The sequence below is a fragment of the Halichoeres trimaculatus genome, unplaced genomic scaffold (genome assembly GCF_033239565.1).
Source record: "Halichoeres trimaculatus isolate MK-OKI-2021-1 unplaced genomic scaffold, fHalTri1.1 fHalTri1_scaffold_14, whole genome shotgun sequence".
NCBI lineage: Eukaryota > Metazoa > Chordata > Actinopteri > Labriformes > Labridae > Halichoeres > Halichoeres trimaculatus.
In genome coordinates, this window is record NW_027437192.1 from 909,891 (window position 1) to 930,081 (window position 20,191).

The window sequence follows — 20,191 nt, forward strand, 5'->3', positions numbered from 1 at the left end:
ATAAGCAGCACAATACAAACGCCACAGTGTGACATGGGCCGACATGTATGGGCTGCAATACAAAACTTATAATGATTTAAGTGTCATAATGTGAGATACATGTCACAAAATATGACCTTTTATATGACACACGTCATGACATGTGATTCTCCATATGATAGATATCTCTGTGCCACGATGTGGTTCTTAATGGGATATAATTGGGATATGACAGTTATACAATATATTGTGATAGTGGGGTAACAATATGATATGCATCTCTAAACATAGGTCACAATATTTAATTATTCACAGTATGAAATAAATGTTACATGTCAGGATAAATGAATAAAAGAAGGAATACATACTCCAACAGCTAGGGATGCACTGATATGACATTTTGGCCGATATCCGATATTTACCGATATCGATATTCGTGAAAAAAACAAAACAAAAAAAACAATCTGAGATTATGAGTTGAGGTAGTTCAGAGATGATATATCGGTATCAGCCGACGAGTTATCGTCGGCTGATACCGATATATATACTGATATATATACTAATAACATGTTGGCTGATACTGATATAGATACCGATATAGATACCGATAGAGATACCGATATAGATACCGATATAGATACTGATATAGATACTGATATGGATACCGATAACACATCAGTTGATACCGACATAGATACCGATATAGATACTGATATAGATACCGTTATAGATACTGATATAGATACCGATATAGATACTGATATAGATACCGTTATAGATACAGATATAGATACTGATATATATACCGATATGGATACCGATAACACATCAGATGATACCGACATAGATACCGATATAGATACTGATATAGATACCAATATAGATACCGATATCGATACCGATATAGATACCGATATAGATACCGATATAGATACTGATACATATACTAATAACACATCGGCTGATACCGATATAGATACAGATATGGGCACTAATAGCACACCCATCAATACCGATATAGATAAATCTAAATAAATTATTATAAATAAATGTGAATCAAGCAAAAAATCTAAAAAATATTAATAATTGTAAAAATGTTAATAGAATAGAATCATTTTATTGAAAAGAGTAGGACCTCATTGGTGATTGCAACAAGTACAGCGAAATTGCAAATTAATAATTATTGTTTGATAAATTAAACAAATTAAAAATATAATAATAGATATAATAAATAATAATAATAATAATAATAATAATAATAATGATAAATAAATTATTGAATTATTTATCACAAACTGTGAAATTATAGTGTTACTACAGCAGTTATCTTCAGAGCCGGTTGAACAATAAAATACATGAACATAAGTACTCAAAATAAAAACAAATAGGATTGTGAAAATAAATATTCACCAGGATTAAGCTAACATAACTGCTGGTTTTGGAATTAAAAATAAATAAAACAATAGCTTAAACATGTCAGCTGAGCGAGGAAAATGTGCAAATAGCTGCCGAAGTTGAGGCGTGTTGGAAAGAGAAAATAAAATACAGTTATGACCAGAGGGAAATATGCAGTAGTGCAGAGTAAATGTATATATATTAACAAAACATAATCAAAAAACACATATATGCACATGCGTAGGCACATACATAAATACACCTTCTTTAGAGCAGGGTCACACACACCGCGCAGTATGAAAAGTTTTCAGATTTTAGAGGAAATAAAAAAAGTCATATTTTTCCAGATGGATGTTGTTGTTTGAATTTGGGCCTTTGATGAATAAACACTGGCATCGTCTGCATATTAAGAATCAGTCAGTCAGTCGGTGCAGCTGCCGCCTTTCATACTAATCAAACCCAACTCAGAGCGCTTCATCGGAGGCAGGAAGAGGGCAGAAAACACAGCAGAACCATGGGAAACATGGACGATTTAAAGAGCAGGATGGATTCCTGTCGCAGTCGTCCCAACATTTGTCACTCGGCTGTTAAATCTGCTTGTAAACATTACAAGTTGCTCAATTTCTTCCTGAAACTTGAGCACATATCCTGTTTGAGCAACACAGTAGTAAACTTTGATTAAAGCCAGCGCCACACATTACTTTGTTCAAAAAGCAGCACGCACAACTTCACGTTGTGTTTTCAGTAAAGCAGGTTTTCATCCTCCGTCACCGTCTCTGAAACCTCGCTGTGGATGTGTGGACGGAGGCTGACGGTGCGCTCGTGATGCTTTCCTGCTCTTTTATGCCATTAATTGTTCCAGATTAAAGCGCTGATGATTAAATGGTGTGAACACATTACACATTCTGTGTTTAAACAGCCAAACTCTCCCCCTTCTTCCCCTGCCAGGAGGCGTTTTGTCAGAGGCGGCCGCACTTACAGTAGATTCATTAATCATGCTATTTATTTAACTAATGTCATTCAGGGGAAACAAACTGTTGGACTGGAGGGCTCAGGACTTGGATCCAGACTGCGGGGCCGGGCCGCGCCGCCGTCCGGAGGCTGCTGTCAGCTTTCTTTCTCCTGGTTTGAGGAGAGGAATTCGGTCGGAGCCAGACTCCTCCGCTCATCTGCATCTTATTTGAATTTCCTGCTTGCATAATTCCCCGGTTAATGGGGAACTGCTCGGCACTGCCACAGCTGTTTTGCCTTTCCTGCCTGGCTCTGAACGCCGCTCACACAGCGAGGGAGGAGGGGGGAGAAAAATGTTTAAAAGGAGGAAAAAAATCTGCAAGTCATGTGGTGTAAAAATACAGTACAAACACGGTGTGATCCCCCTGAGAGGACGGAGGAAGAGGAGCGGAGTCAAACACACCCTCCCCCTGCTTCACCCCCCTTCCTCTGCATGTGAGAGCACCACACCCCCTTCTCCAGAGCCTCACTGAGCATGTGCAGTGATAGTGAGGAGCCTTCCTCCCCCTCCTCCTCCTCCTCCTCCTCCTCCTTGTCCTCACCCAGCCCTCAGCTCTGCCATGCTTGTCCTGTAATTGGTTGGTAACAGCACCACATTGCACCAGGCGGACTTCAACCAGCCGCATTAGTCTGTTTACGCATTCACAGCCCTATTAGAGGCTGTTTGTTCGCTCATTAGCAAACCCGAGCCGGAGTTTGAACCCTGACACAGCCGCTCTAATCGCTGAAAAAATGGTTGAACATGTGGGAATTTGTGGCGGTGACGCTGGCACCGAGCGATGTTGACAGCTGACGGGGTTTCCATGATAATCTGGCACCTGTGGTACAGTTTGTCCTGAGCGCCTGTGGATTAAATCCTGTGTTTAAAAAGGTCTAAACATGTCTTAAATCATCCCGGTTTAAACCCCAAATACGCATTAAGAGTGAATCAATAGATTCAGTTGTTGAATATGATTTCTCTGGATGGGACGTGTGTGTTTAGATTAAGTCAGATTAGTGGTATTGGTGCAGTCTGTGCCCGTCATGCTGTCTGACACACACTGCAAACGTATAATTCTTTAAATAATCGCTTTCTTTCTCTCATTTATCTTCTGTTGCACATTTGTACTTTCTAATATGGCATCATTATGACACATTTCTATTCCTAATGCGCTAAAAAGCCAATTTAACCCCGCCAAAATAAAATTCCAAGCACCAAGGATTTAGTTTAATACCCTTTTTAATACAAATTAAACCCTTACTCTACTTTAAAAGCCTGGTTGAATGCACAACTAGATTTTTATTCCTCTGTTTTCGTATCAAAGAGTAACAAATATAGTAACAGCAAATTTAATTAAACATTCTTTGGACTTTTTAAGCAGAAATAAAATAATAATCAGATTCCAGACGGCTTCAGTCACTCGCCAGATATTATTTCATGACACGTGTTTGTTTCACTGTAAGAGGAAGTTTCACTATATCTAATATTGAGCCTGTTTTTCCTGTTTTAGTGGCCACTAGGGGGCAGCAAAAACAAGGCACTAGCATCTAGAGTCAAAATAATCAAAATTAAATCAGGAAGAAAGTATTCTGATCAGGGTGACGATAACACACCAAAACAGTTTAGTTTGAGCTGTGAAACCAAAACAAAAAGCTAAAAGAGACTAAAACGTTACAGATATTAAAATTAGTCTGAATAACTGAAATTGGCTTTAGCAATTTAAGTTTGAAAAAATTAGAACGAGTTTGTGGAAAATTAAGCAAATTTTCTGGATTAATTTTCAATGTTTTTTTTTATTATATAATTAATTTTATTTTTTTTAAGAGACGTGATTCCTCCTTGATTCCTCATCTAAAAACCATCATTACTTCAGTATTATTATGGTTGCTGTGAAACCAAAACAAAAAGCTAAAAGAGGCTAAAACATTTAAAATATTTAATTTAGCCTGAACTATTTACTGAACTTGACTTTGAGTTTAATGAATCGTAAGAATGTGTTTGTTGTAAACGAAGCACAGTTTCTAAATTAAATCAATTAATCAAATGATTACTTTATTAGTCTATTGATTTTTTTATAAAGATGTGCTCCCACCTTGTGCCCTCGTGGGTCATGATTTGCACACCACCAAAAGAAAATAATAGCCACTGAAATATTTTTCTTCGTTTTAAGTTTCTGAATTTAAATTTTTTTTATTTTTATTTATTTATTTTTTTTGTGAGACTGTTTTTTTAAAAAAAATATATTATTATTATTATTATTATTATTATTATTATTATTATTATTATTATCATTATTTTATAATTGTAACTATTATTATTATTATTATTATTATTATTATTATTATTATATTTATTTATTTATATATATTTATTTATATATTTTTTTTTTATTTACATTTTCTCATTTTAGGGTCATGAGACTAAAGTAAGAATTCTTTTTTTTTTTTCATCATTCTGAAATTAAAGTTAGAAATTTGAGCCCTCTCTGAATTCTCAGATCAGATTTAGAACTTAAATTTAAAGCCAAATTTTGTAAAAAGAAAAAAAAATCCTCAAAATAACTCACAATAAGAAACAAAATGTCAAATTTTTTCCTGAATGTATCTTTCTAAATTAGTTTTTTGGTGTTTCTAATAATGTAGTTTTTTTTATTGTTATTTATTGTATTATCTGCATAAATAGTTTAATTCTGAATTTCAAAGTTTGGGTTTAATGAATTATATTCTGATTTTTTTTCTCACAACCCTGACCTTAAATTCAGAATCTAGAAAAAAATTATCAACCTTTTTTTTTTTAAACTGGCTTGACTTAAAACTTTTATTTTGTAATTTTTCTTTTGGATAATATAGTTGAAAATTTGGGCCTCTGACGTATAGATCCTGGTATCATCGGCGTATACGTTTTCCAACCCTGAACTTTGTATAGAAAAAGATCAGGTAACAGTTAACATGGAAAGTAATTTTTCAGGGTATTTAGGTTTGAGATAAAGATGTAGATTATTTTATCAGAGCATCCTTCAGTCCAGTGGTCGTCAGATATTGTTTAATGATGATTTGAAGCGATTTGGTTCATGAATGATCCACATCCTAAAGGTTAAATATATATTTTCAGTTCTCTGCCAGTGTTGGCTGATTCCTCCTGATGTAAAACATCCTGTTTCATTGAGCTTTTGTTTTCAGCCTATTGTTGTTAATGGTGCTGATGTTTGGTCCACAGTAAGCTGTGATTATGGTATTTTAAAGCTGGAGACACGATGGGCTCAGTTTCCTGCTGAAATCACAGCCTTTCATTAAAAACGAGTTTCTCTTCAGTCAGATTTAAACAGGAAGTGGTTTGTTGTCTGATTTCTACACCTGTAAACCTGCTGATGAATGATTAATGAGGTGTGAGGCAGGTGGAGGACACCGTCAGGATCAGGATGGTGTTCATGTGGCGTGTTTAAAGATGCATTTTTGCAAACTTTTGGAGAAAGCTCTCTTTAAAATCATCTGGAGGTCGTCCATGGCAGCGTTGCTCTTCTCTGACAGATCTGTAAAGCTGTTACAGTCGACATTTCAGCTTCAATCTTGTTATTTTGGTAGAGATGGACTCATAACGGAGCCGAGATGTGGGGGAAGTTTTTGTGCAGGACAGAATTAGAGCTGAAATCGAGTGAAGTGTAGAAAATAAAGCAGCAGAAACAGTTCATCCAGAGTGTTTGTGTAAGATAGTGAGTCTCTGCACTTCCTCAGTCTTAATACAATCAATGAAATCTTATTAGATGTTTGACCCCCCTCTCTGTGTGTGTGTGTGTGTGTGTGTGTGTGTGTGTGTGTGTGTGTGAATATAAATCCGGTGTTTCCACATCAGTCACAGCTGTTGTGTCTGTTTTTATTACTTTCTCAGCAGGTGGGGAAGACGTTTCTCCCTCCTCGTCTTTATTCAGCTCCTGCTTCCTTTGTCCCGGCCTGTTATTAGCTCGGTCGAGCACCGGTCATCCCGACATATTGAGTCCTCACCGACACGAGATCTGAGCCATCCTGCACCAATAACCACGCTGGAATTTACCGCCGTCCACATCAGTAATGAAATCTGTGCTTTGTTATTCAGCGGCGGTCGTCGCTTCGCTCAGAAAGTGCAGATTGGAGCTGGGATTGTGCCGTTTGTGCAGCGTGTCGGTGTTTACGTTAGAAAAGGGAAGAGTTTTGAGAAACAGCTTTTTTTAAATTTGTGTGTCATTAGATTTTATTTCAGCGTTTGGTTCATGACTCTATATTTAGGTGGTTTTATGTTGATTATTTATGTCATCTTCACTTAATTAGAGCTAGAAGAGAAGATGTGAGGAGCTGGAGAAGGAAAACAGTTGAGTTTGGGAGTCGAACCAGCAACCTTCACTCTGAGCAAACAGCAACCTTTGATCTGACAGGTGAAGCTAATGGAGAGGAGTTAAAAACTGAAGTTTACTCATTAAAAGTTTCATTATTTTAAATTTTCTCAAATCAGATCTGTTTTAACCGCAGAGAACAAACAGCGCACCGAGAAGTTTGGCTCTTTTCAGAGAATTGGTCCTTGTGGCTCAGCTCTCAAAAAGAGTCGACTCTTTCGGCTCCTAATTTATTATAATTTGTAGCCTCATATTTCAGCCTAACCTGGTAAATAGGAATGATTTTATTATCAAACACTTTTGCATTCAGTGTTTTCATGAGAAGCCTCATTTTGTGCATTTGTTCGAGTACAAAAGCAGGCATTCGTACTTTTGTTTAATATTTTAATCATGGTTTTTATGCACAAATTAATAACAGATAAATAAAAAATGCTGATCCAGATACCTTTCTGTCTGTGAGTCACTCCTAAAGCTGGGAGCTGGCTCTCACTCGACTGATTCACTACAAAGATTCGACTCTAAGAGTCGCTTCTTTTGAACACGTCACATCAAGCAAGCCGCTCTTTAGCCTCCCAGTAGAGTTGTCCTCTTATTGTGAAGCAATTCAGAAGTGCTTTAAAAATAAAGTATTTTTATAATTATAATAATAATAATTATAATTAAATCATTATTATTATTATTATTATTATTGAATTATTATTATTAAATTATTTTTATTATTATTATTATTATTATTATTATTATTATTATTATTATTATTATTATCATTTTTATTATTATTTTGAATCATTATCATTATTATTATGTTTGAAAATGTGACTATAAAATATTTTAATTAAATATTGCCATTAAGGGTTCGAAACAAGAATGCTCACACAGCTTTGGATGTTTTTTATAAAGAGCTTTGAAAAATAGAAGCTATGTAAATACATGTGGTCCTCGAGGTAAGAACAAGTTTCGTTCCTGTGATGCATTGTAAACCCCGAAATTCCTTGAAAGTCAGATTTTTACCCCTAAATACCCCTAAATCTGTAAATAACTATCAACATACATGTATTATACTTCATGTTCATGGGAAAACGGTACAGTCAATCAAAACAGACATTTTAATTAGAATAAGATAAATATATAAAACAAACACAGACAATCTACTCTATCACGTGATTTGAAACTTTTGTCAAGAATCCCGTTAATTGAGGACCTCCTGGATTACGCAAATATATTCATATTATTAACTGTATGCTATCCTACTAACTGAGGAACTAAATCCCCAAGCCAATTTTTACATTGTCTAAAAAAAGATACAACTTTTCCCAATTAAAGCTGCAGTTCCAGGAGTGTCCACTAGAGGCTTTGTGCATAAGCACCAGAAACCACACACACACTCATTCAACAAGCTGATTTTTACAGCAGGAAATCAAAATGTTTAGAGCCTGGTTCAGTCAGAGTTCAGTCTGAATAGATTATTTCAGTTGTTAAATCATGAGTTCCACTCTGCCCCTGTGCCCTTCAGCAAGGCAGCCCTGGACTCTAACCGGTCTGTGTCCGCTCTCTGCCTCGCTCTGATTGAAATTCTGAGCTGCTCGTCTCTCTGCGTGCGGCGTGTGGAAATCCCCACAGTCTCAGTAATGTGTTGTCATTAAGACTAAAACAAGCAGCAGATTCTCCAGCTCTTAACGCCGCGCGTCACGCTGAGTCCGTGTCACGCTGAGTCCGTGTCACGCCGAGTCCGTGTCACGCCGAGTCCGTGACACGCTGAGTCCCTGACGCTCCTCCCCGACAATCTAAAAGCACTTTGGAGGTGAAATTTATCAGAATGATTCAGAACGACGTGTACAGATGAGATTTCAGCCCGCAGCCTTTCATTTTCACCGATACATGGAGACAGACCTGTCAGGTGACTGATCCAGGTGTTGATGAGTCCAGATTCAGCTTCTCTGGAGGCAGACGAGCGATATCTGGAAAGGAAGAAATCCAGAAAACAAGCTCAAAATCTGAAGCTTTTCCTGAATACTGAACAAAATCTGTTTCTCCAATAAATCCAGAAAATACTTCTTTAGTTTAATCTTTTTTTTTTGAATGAAAAATAAGTAAGAAAATGAATAGCTTGAGCTCTGAAGCTCTGATGTCAGCTGACCTATGGCTAAGTCCCGCCCTCAAACAGGCTGAGCCAATCACAGTGCGCATAGCTGCTCTGATAAGATAAGATAAGATATACTTTATTAATTATATTGTAATTTAATTACTTATTATTTAATTAATTAATTAATCAATTAATTAATTTTTAATTTAATTTTAATTATATTTATTAATTATATTTATTTATTACACTCAGACAATCTCTGCCCAGACGTCCATCAAAATACATCCCACCTAGTCAGTTTGGTGCGACGGGCAGTCTGACAGACGCTTCAAGATTTTGGCTAACGTTAGCTAAAGTTAGCGTAGCGTTAGCTCCTAGCTGCGTTGTTAATCATGTTTCTTTGTTTGTTGGGAGTTTTTGTTCTTTGGTGATCCTACATCATTGTTAGCTATTGACCAAAGGGCTCTGGTTAAGCTAACGTTAGCTTCTGGAGCTTAGCTTCTTTAGCTTATCTGTAACAGCTGAGCTAACAAAGGTTGTCAAACGTTGTGCTGAATGATTGACACACTCTTGGTAAAGATGGTTAAAGAAAGTTATATTTTTGTCCTGACCAATGCTGATCCTCTGTCTCGTTGTCCGAGATGCTAATGCTAACCACATGCTTTGACTCTGATTTTAGCTCTGGTTTGGTCTCCACCTGCTCCTCAGACAAACATCTGTATTTCCAGTGACTCTCCGCTCACACAAAGGGTCGATAAATGCGTACTGTCCCTTTAAACCCTGAATGAAAACACCTGGACCGGCTGGACTGGAAGGAATTGTCCTCTGGCTGAGCAGAGGTGGTGTAAATCTTTGGTAATCCAGTCAATTAGAAATTATGAGCTCCTAATTACTCTGTAAACTCTTAATCCCGTCGTTGCTCTGCGGTCGGCGTAAACATTTTCCTCCTGCATGTGTTGGACACGTGTCGGGGTGACACGAGGTGAGGAAACAGAGACACAGAGGAGGAGGAAGAGGAAAAACCCTCGGTGCTTTTCTGGACTCTTTCTGAAACTCATGGAGGAAACTTTAAATTTAATCCAGAGAGGAGTGCTTCTCATTTAGAAAACTCTTTTTTTTCTTTTTTACTTTGATGCTGAATTTGCGTTTTTTTTTAAGACTCTTTTGTCAAAGCCTGAAGGAAACATGAATCCATCTTTACTTTCACACAGAAATGACCGAACGGCTCTTTAAAGAGTCTCTGGATCTCATGAGTTTGAAGTCTAAACAGACTCTGTGCGCTGAAGTAAGGACGGTTTCCTGTCGCTAACTTCATTAGCATGGTTTCTCTTTTGTTGTAGCTTTGCACTCAGGAGATTTTTCAAAATAAAACTCAGAGATGTTAGAGTTTCTGTTTCCTTTGACTAAAACCAGGACACGTCCCCAATTCACCCACCTGTACCGTCCCACTTTCTGGTTCCCTTCTGTTGGAGCGGAGCTAGAAACACTGCAGTCTGTTGATTGGTGGAAAGAACGGTCACTTCCTGTGTGACAGTGGTTGTAATAAATGGCGTCACAAACTGTGTTTTTCTTCTTTAATGGATTTATTAGCAGGCTACATCGTGTCGCGCAGCTGTAGTGTCATGCTATTACGTAGCTGACGCTAATAGTAGCATCCAGCTTACACGCTGCCTACGTTGAAGGGCTACGGCTGGCTGTGGAAACACAAACAGATCCGACCCGTACCAAACTGGACTGATTGTCACTGAGCGCCCCCTACAGGCCTGGAGCACCTTTGCCGAATCCCCTCATGATTCAAACTTGTCTTTAGGTTTTTAAGGATGTACCGCCCTTTCAAAATAAAAGACAGATATTTATTTTAAAGTTAAATGGAAACAAAACTAAATGTGTGGTGTTGTTTTTCATTTTTTATTGCAGTAAAAATCATCAACTTTACTTTGATTAATACTCCAGGACAGGAAACTGTGGGTGGAGGAAAGCCTCTTTTGTCTGCATCCTGCGTCCCTGCAGCTTTAAATAAAATCTGCTGACTGCGACGGTAAACAAAGATCGTCTTTAATCGACCTGATTAATGAAATTCAGGTTAGGACAAAAAAACACGGCGGCAGACGGATTGACAGATAGACACCCCCTCGCCGCCGCCACTTAAGAAGAAAACACACAAAGATAATTAATTAGGGCCGACTGGCTCATTTGCATGTTTTGTAAGCACTAATTAAGATATGCAAAACATCCAGATGCAGCCTAAATAAATCTAAAGAGACGCGTCTGCTCAGAGGTATAGACGCATAAATCTACACGCTACACGGTTTATCTGTGACTTTAAGGCTCAGATGTTAAAGTGAGGGTGGCGAGGGGACGGGGAGGGGAGATTAACTTCATGTATGATGCAACGAGCCTGCAAGAGCTGCAGCTCGGGATGTATGGACAGGAGAGGACACGCCGCAGCGCCGCAGCACCGCAGCGCTGGAGGGGATGTTGATCTGCTTGTTTTAGGATGTTAAACTAAACACAGCAGGAACCAGGGTCTAATCTAACCTCCTCTCTGAAAAGTTCCTGCTCAGGGAGGATCTTGTGATGGTTTAGTTCCTCCTAACCAGCAGTCTTCTCTGAGCCTGATGGTGTGAGTGTGTCTCTGTCAGCTCCCAGTGTTCCAGTTTAAAGAGTGACCCTGTAAACTGGAGACCTTCAGCTGAACATGTCAGAAAAATAATGCAACAAGAATCATTAGTTCCTGGAACTTTAACTTTGTGGTACTTCTGAAGCACTTAAAGATGACGCCTAGTGATACACAGAAGCAATTAAAGTTACTGTAATACACTTCCAGACCAGTGGAGGGCAGTCTAGATTTAACTTTTGGGACATTACCAACCAAGGAACTACATTTAGACCCTTGTTCCTGCAACGATAAAAAAAACTTTTGTTGTCTCATCTTTGTGTAACTGCCCCCTACTGGTCTTGTGGTTCAGTGCAGTTAATTTTTTAACCACTGGCCTGATTTGAAAATTCTTCCCAGGACTTAAAGTCTAGATGAAAGCGCAGACAAACAATGTGCATCATGAATCATTAAGTTCCTGGAACTTCAAATCTGTGGTTCTTCTGAAATTCTTAAAGATGACTCCCATTGATGTATGAAAAATAAATAAAAGTCACTGCTCTACACTTCCAGACCAATAGAGGGCAGTCTAGATTTAGTTTCTTAAAAGATTAACACCCAAGGAACTACATTTAGACCCTAGTTCTTGTGGTCATATAGAACCTTTTGTTGTCTGGACCTTTTTTTTTTTGTCTTACCTCCCACCCTCTTCTGGTCTGGAGGTGTAGTGCTATTATCTTTTTTTTATCACTTATCTGATTTGAATAATCTTCCCAGGACTTGAAACCTTGGTGCAAATGCAGCCAAATATGTGTCACATGAACCACTTAGTTCCTGGAACCTTTAAATCTGTGGTACCTCTAGAGGACTGAGTGACACACAAAAGCAATAAAAGCTACCGCTCTACACTTCCAGACCAGTAGAGGGCAGTCTAGATTCAGTTTCTCAGGAGATTAACAACCAGGGAACTTAAATTAGACCCTTGTTCCGGTGGTTGAAAAGCACCTTTTGTTGTATGGCTCTCAATTGTGCCTTACTGCCCTCTACTGGTCTGGTGGTTTAGTGTAGTTACTGTTTATTTCTTTGTTTTCATACATCACCTTTCTGATTTGTTTGATCTTCCCTGGATATTGGACAACAATGGGCCCCAGGAACTATTTAATTCCTTGAGTTTCTGGTTGTAAAGTGCTTTTTGTGTGAGTTTCTGATCAAGCTTGAAAATCTTTAAGGTCATTTATTTATTTATCTATTTTAGGGCTATCTTTGATTTTGGTTTGATCAGAGGAAAAACACTTTGAGTACTGCAACAAATCCTCCTCCACTCAGGTTTTTTTGAATGCACAGGCTCAGCCAATCAAACGCTCTGAGTACAGACATGCTGCGTTCTGATTGGCTGGCTGACAGCAGTGAGAGTCGCAGACCACACCTTTACCTCAGTGACTTACACTGACATGTTCCCAGAGACAGAAAAGAGAGATCACCACAGACAAAGTGTGCAACAAGAAATTCCTCCTGTGTAGCAGGGAAGATTTTTTTATGCCAGGAAACAACGGGCCAATCAGAGCAGAGATAGTGTGTGACATCACACGCAGGAGTGCTCGCTGGTGTCTGAATGTTTGACTCCCTCAGAGGGGAGCAAATAGTCACCGCTGGTTTGTTTCTGTAAGAGCAGAGCGCTGATGATTGGCTTCAGCCTCAGGAGGGCTCGTACTGTAAACACACACACACACACACACACACACACACACACACACACACACGCTCAGAGACGAGCTGGTTGGTGTCGGGTCGGTGATGGATGGGGGATGAGGTCAGTCCTGAGGGGGATCCAGACTCTGTGGAAAAGACCTGTTGTTCTCTCTTCTCTCTCTGTCCTCTGATGATCTCATCCACACACACTCACACACTCACACACACACACAAACACACACACCAAACACACTCCTACACACCACATGCACTCCTTACTTCCCGGGGAAAGCACTGCTGGTGATTCCCTCTTAAAGGAGCTCCAGGATGTCGATCACTGAGCTCACGTAACGATGAATCAGTTTGAGGCTCCACATCAAACCAAATCAGAGTCTGTTTGTGTGAAAATCTGTCTCTGATTGGTCAGATTTTTAAAGACATCACACGTCCAAGGCCTTACTTTTTAAAATAGCCCAGTAAAATAAAGTCCTTCATTAGATTTTATCTCTTTGCGCTGAAAATAAAAATGTGGTTTGGCTGATTTCCTGTTGATAAAGTGACACAGACATCCGTGTGGTTTCACTTCAGTCGATGTTTCTTTTTCAGAAGTTTCTGTGAAACTAAAAGTGACAGTTTTGATGAGTAACTTTGATTCATTTTGATTTTAATGAAACTGTTGCCACTGAGTCCTGTAAACATCAAAGCTGCTGTACTGAGTGCCCCCTATTGGCCAGGAGCAGGGGGTCCAACCAAAAAATTATTTCAGCAAAATGTTGTGTTTGTTTCTTTTCTGTAAGAAGTTGCTACAAAGCCATTTTAATTAACCTGCAAACTTTAACTAGTATTAAGGAATTAATCTGCAGGTCCTCAAATGTCCACTAGAGGCTAGTTGAAAAAATTAGGTCCCAGAAATGTGCAGTTTCTGTGCAGCTGTGTAGCTCTTTGTATCTGTTTTGCATGAGTGTTAGCTACCAGTAGCTGTTAATGATGGCTGTAAAGTCTGGACCAGGCAAAAAACTCTGTACTTAAAACACGAAGCCAGTGCAAAAGTGTGAAAAAGCTGCAGTTCTCAGAGTGTCCACTAGAGGCTTGTTCCAGAAGCACCTGAAGCTCCATAGACAACCATTCAAAAAGCTAATGTTTACATCAGGAATAAACATCTATACAGAACATGGTCTGAGTCTGAACCGTTTTATTTTTGAAGACGTGTAGGTGAAGAGTTTTGCATATTGGGGGCGTGGCCAATTTGACTAAAAGGCGAGCACACTGTAGCTGTTAGCAAAAAAGGTTAAAAGCCAACTCAGCTCTGCCTCATTGGCTGCTTCTTGGTCAAAAGTCATGTTTAGCCTCCTTCAGGAACCAAAGAGTCACATCACCTATGGCTGTTTTTCTTTGCTGATGCTCTCCCTGCCTCAGGCTTTGGCATTCAGCTGTCGTAGCTGATGCTCGCATTGTTCTGTACCCCAAGGGGGTCTTTGCTGCTGCTCAACAACAGTGTGGAGCTTCTCACTTCTGTACTTCTGGGTCTTAGCTGCTGCTCCCCCTGCCTTTGTTTTTTTCAGCAATGCAGATGAAAAAAGAGAAGAAGGCTTTGGCGTACCACGGTTGTCACTGATACTCAGTCTATTTAATACTCAACGCATCTTTGCTATTGCTCTCCCTGCCTTGTATTTTCATGTATGCACCTGAAAAGCAGGGGAGGCTGTGCTCTCCCTGCCTCAGGTTTTTGTATTTCATTGTTATCTCTGATGCCTCTAGTGTTCTGTATCCTTGGCATCTTTGCTGCTGCTCTCCCTGCCTTGGATTTTTATTTTAAGAGGTGAGGTGTGCTCTCCCTGCCTCAGGCTTTTGTATTTCATTGTTGTAGCTGATGTTTCCAGTGTTCTGTTTCCTAGGCATTTTGGTGCTGCTCTCCCTGCCTTGGTTTTTTATATACACACATTTAAAGAGGTGAGGTGTGCTCTCCCTGCCTCAGGCGTTCCATGTATACCCCTGTAACAGAGCTAAACAGTCGACTTGTTGCATGCAGCTCATTGTTTGAGGACAGTCGTTGTGTTTTTGCGTCGTCAGAGGAAAATCTGAGATCTGGTGGAGGACGAGGAGGTAGAAATGAGAGATTTGGTGTTTTCTCGTTCGGCAAACATTCAGTCTGTGTCTCACTTTTGGTGTTCCTGTCTCTCCGTCTCCCTCCCTCTGCCTCCATCCCTCTCAGTTTTGGCACATGTTGCCACAGTAACCACAGCCTCTTGTTTTTTTTGTCTTTTTTTTGGCTGAGTTGTTTTGGTGGTGCAGTTTTTAAGGCCCACACTGGGTTCCACCACTCCTTTATTTACACACACACACACACACACACACACACACACTCACACACCAGCACCATCCACTCCTCTACGGTCTGCATCCGACTCTCCTACACACACACTCCCACACCTACACACACCTACAGCAGGTCACACACTCATCTCTGATTCCACACACACACACACGCAGAGCCGCTCCTCCACTAACGTCCCTCTCTGGTTTCAGATTCCACGGGAGATTACCCAGAGTGCCGCTGGCCTGACCATCATCTGGAGGAGAGGTAGCGAGAGGACAAGGAGGACGCACAGCACTGATTGGAGGAGGAGGAGGAGGAGGCGGAGCCACAAGAGGACCCCCTCCTCCCTCAGCTGAAGCCCCTCCCCTTTGAGGAAGTGCAGTAAGTAGCAGCTTTTATTTCGTCTTTTGTTTGATTCCTCTTTCTTTCCAGCTGATAATTTAAGCGCCAAAAACTCTTTGTTTCGTGGAAGTGATCGTAACTTTCGGACCTGCGCGTCTTCTGATAAATTCTGATATATTTATCATGAGGTGTACACAGGAAGTGAAAGTCATACCCCGCTTTCTGGATGCATGTTTGGAGGCTGGCGTGTCTCATTGCGTTCTCTGCGAAGGTGAAGTCTGTGTCACACCCTTTGTTTTGTTTTAATCTTGTCTCTAAAGGTCAGGGATAAGCTCCTCTTTCAGGAGCTGTTGGATTTTTTTCTCTTGCCCATTTAGTAGAAGAGTTATGGTAATGAGAACAGCTTGAATCAACCATTGCCTGTAATTGGAGCGTTGTTGCTCGTGGACTTCTGTGCAGTACTGTAACACCCCAGGTATCACTGTAAATCTTTCTTCTGTTTGAATTTTCTTGTTGCCCAATTAGTAGAGGAGTTACGGTAATTTAAAAAATGAGTGACAGTACTTCCCCCAAGCAGATTTTGGCACAAATGAACGTTCCTCTGTGGAAGTTAAATCTGGACTGTCTACAGGCTCTTACTTGACTTGGGAGTCTTGGCTGCTGCTCTACCTGCCTCAGCTTTTCAGCTTTGGACACAAAAGGAGTGTTAGGGTGCTCTGTCCATCTCAAGCTCCTGTATCCTACTGTAGTCACTGTTGCTCGCTCTGTTCTGTACTGAAATGAGGGGGTGGGTGGGCCTTGCTGCTGCTCTACCTGCCTCAGCCTTTCAGCTATGCATATGAAAGAAAAGGAAAGTGTGCTCTGTCCATGTCAGGTATCCCACTGTACTCACTGATGCTTACTCTGTTCTGTTCTAAAAGGAAGGGGTGGGGAGGGCTTTGCTGCTGCTCTACCTGCCTTGGCTTTTTATCTTTACACACAAAATAAGGGCTAGGGTGCTCTGTCCATCTCAGGCTCTGGTATCCCATTGGAGTCACTGATGCTCGCTCTGTTCTGTCCTAAAAGGAGGGGGTGGGTGGGCTTTGCTGCTGCTCTTCCTGCCTCAGCTTTTCAGCTATGCACACGGAAGAAAAGGAAAGTGTGCTCTGTCCATGTCAGGTATTCCACTGTAGTCACTCTTGCTCACTCTGTTTTGTATCCTGGACATCTTTGCTGATGCTCTCCCTGTCTTGAATTGTCATATATGCACCTGAAAAGAGGGAGGTGTGTTCTCCCCACCTCTACCTTTGTACCCCAAGCATCTTTTCTGGAGCTCTCCCTGCCTTGGCATAGCCAACGAGCTCCAAACACCTCGATGTCAACGATTCCTCTTTGCTGCATTAGCTGAGTTAGCTGAGTTAGCTTAGCACCACAGATCATGGTGACTATAGCTGTTTCTTGGACATTACTGAGTCTGAAGCAGCACCAGGATCACGTTAGTGTCAAACTGGAAGGCAGAGCGCTTTATTAACGTCAGGACAACATCAATCAGCTCAGAGATGAAGACATTAATCGACTGCGGTGGATATTTTACGGTTTCAGATTCCTCCGTGTGGCTCTGTGACTCAAATCATCCTAATGACTGAGAAACATGGGGAACGGTTTTAGATTCTGGATGTTTCTGAGTCATAAAAGCAGTTGTTAATGTGAGAAGCTGGTCCATATTTGTAGCTCAACAGGCGGCCTGTTAGTGCGGATCATCTGCAGACCACGAAACGAGCGTCAGTGAGTTTAAGCTCATCAGACGCAGGCTGAGGGCTCTTTCTGGGCTTCTCTTTCTGTCGGATTGACGCTAATAGGTTTGTAAGTGTGTGACAGGACCAAAGAAGTTGTTTAAAGAGGTATTTGTGGTTTTTATGATGCTGGTTTATGTGTTTTATGATGTGCTATTGGCTTTGAGGATCAACAGGAAATAAAAACAGATTGTACTCAGAGATACCAACAATCCACTCTGCTGCCGTGAATCCTCCACTTTCTGGTGCTGTTTACGATAATTCCCAACTGCCATGAAGAGCGTCACACGTTGGCAGCCAAAAACGTCTCAATTCAACCACGAGACGTGTGCCTGCCTGAGCGAGCCAGAGGAGTCAAAGATCAGCCGCGACAGAAACAGTTTGCAGACCCTGAAACTCGGGCCGGACCTGAACAGCTTGAAGCATCACAGCAGGAGACGAGGTGCGACTAAACCGAGATCTCATGTCAAAAATGAAACCAGGAGAACGTCCAACGGCTCAGTGTGAAAACACACCTCGAGTATAAGTTTGAGTCCATAAAATGTGTGAGATTATACCACAGTTTTGTCAGGTTAACGTTGGTGTAAATGGAGGTAGCGGACGTCCCGCTGAGAGTCTCCTCGTCTCCCTCGTCGGTATTTATATCCTTTCTGTGAGGAAACGCAGATCCATGAAAACAAACTGAGTCCTCACATTCTGTAGTAAAGAGTGACGGTTGTAAATGAAGCGGGTGTAAATCCCACAGATTTGTTCAGATCCCTGCTCTGCAGCGATGAGTCAGTCACAGGAGGTTGTGATCAGCAGAGGACCAGAGCCTCAGCGGAGGGAGAGGAGGATGAGCAGAGGGAGGAAACGAGCAGGAAAACGCTAATTTATGAATAAAAAAAAACATTCAAGTCGGAGAATTTAGAAAGAAACACTTTCAGAGGCGTCAGGGTGAAGAGAAACATATAAAACCTGAACAAAAAGCTTCACAAATATGACTTTTTATCTTCACTTAGAAAGCTGAGCTCCGTTAGCGATGCAGTGCTAACAAAATGCTAACAGGAAATAAAATAAAAGACAGAATATGACAGGAAAAAAGCAGCTGGAGAAAACTTTTATTTGTAATTTTATCTCATCTGTGACATCATGCAGCTACAACCACAGCATGGAAGGCTAATAATTAGCCACAGCTAATAATCACATAACCGTTAGCAACAATGCTAGTACTAAACATCCCTTGCAATCTGCCATGACAACATCCCTATAAGTTTGAACCTTATCCCTGCAAGAACACAAGTTTGGCTCGCCCAAAATACACAATTCCTCTTCATACTTAGCTAAAAGTTAGCAACAATGCTAACAAAAAAAAGAATAGACTCAATGTGCAGAATAATAAAGCTTTGAGACATTCAAACAGTCACCGTTGTCTCTTAATCCCTGATAGAGTGAACTTCTCCACTAAAACTTAGCCATCCGTTAGCAACAATGCTAACAAAAAGCTAAAAAAAATCTGAATTTGTACAAAACATAAACTTGGAGACATTAACTCCTAGGGTGTAAACATTATGGGTCAAAGAAAAAAAAATTGACCAGAATAACAAAAAAAAAAAACTCAGCTAACTGTTAGCCACAATGCTAACTGCAAGCATGAAAGTATTTGACTGTACACTAAACATTTAGTATAAATTGCTGTAGTATAATATTTTTCGGACGGGAGTGTATGTTTGCCTAGCATGTCTAAGATAACTCCTGCTGGCACTGCTAAAAGTTAGCAATGATGCTAAGACTTTTATTTTGTGGAAATATAAAATTATCCACCATCCATGGTATTTTTTAAAAACCTTTGAGGTTTGGTCCAAAGACAGATTGGCACAAAAATTGCATAGATTCACGAGTCAACTGTTAGCAATAATGCTAACAGAAAAGCAGTATTAAAACACTGAGCGCAGCTAACGCAAACATTGCTCTTCTGCTGTTGTTCTACAATTTGGTTAGCTAAAACACATAGCTTTTATTGCTAGTAGGCTAAGTGTTAGCAGTACTTTTAAAGTTTTAATAGCAACTCTCCGCCACTGAAGCTTTACTTAATATCAGTTAGCTTAACTTAGGCTTTCATTACAATTCAACCTTTACTTGCGCTTAACCTGAGCTGTTAGCAACAATGCTAACTAAAAAGGAAGTTAAGATTCTGGAGGTTTTGAAAAGCAGTGAAAAGGTTAATTTTCATAACGGTGTTTTTTAGCATTGACCTGTTAACGTTAGCCTTGCTAGCATCACAAACAGGTTAGCCTCAGTTTGACCACAGTTTATCCTGAGCTAACTGTTAGCGGATGGGGCTAAGGCTAAATGTGAGCTACAAGTTACCGTACTGTTAGCTTCCAAGTTTCATACTGTAGCAGTTAAATCTATAGGCTAACTTGTTAGCTTTAGCTTCCTGAGCTGCACATTTTTGGGACCTGTTTTAACATTTTTTGACATTTTAAGTTCTTGCTGACTCACTTCCCATCGTAGGCCACTCTCTGTTTGTTTTCTTGCTGCTGGCGGACATGTTTGTAGTTTTTTAGCCCAGGACAGGCTAACAGCTTTAGCCTCTTTCACACATTCGCTACAATCCTGAAAATTTCCAGATGTTTCCCTGTAAGTCAGGAACCCACTCTGTTCCTCTGAGACTTTAGGAAG

At 40.2% G+C, this 20,191-nt stretch overlaps 1 protein-coding gene across 2 annotated transcripts in view; it reads left to right on the top strand.

Annotated features, from left to right (window-relative positions):
- Positions 1-20,191, top strand: part of LOC141803505 (zinc fingers and homeoboxes protein 2-like) — a 165,272-nt gene that overhangs the window by 31,959 nt on the left and 113,122 nt on the right. For both annotated transcript variants that reach the window (XM_074687593.1, XM_074687592.1), the window contains exon 2: positions 15,623-15,794. The gene's annotated coding sequence lies outside the window, so the exon portion shown is untranslated. The remainder of the gene's footprint in view (positions 1-15,622; positions 15,795-20,191) is intronic.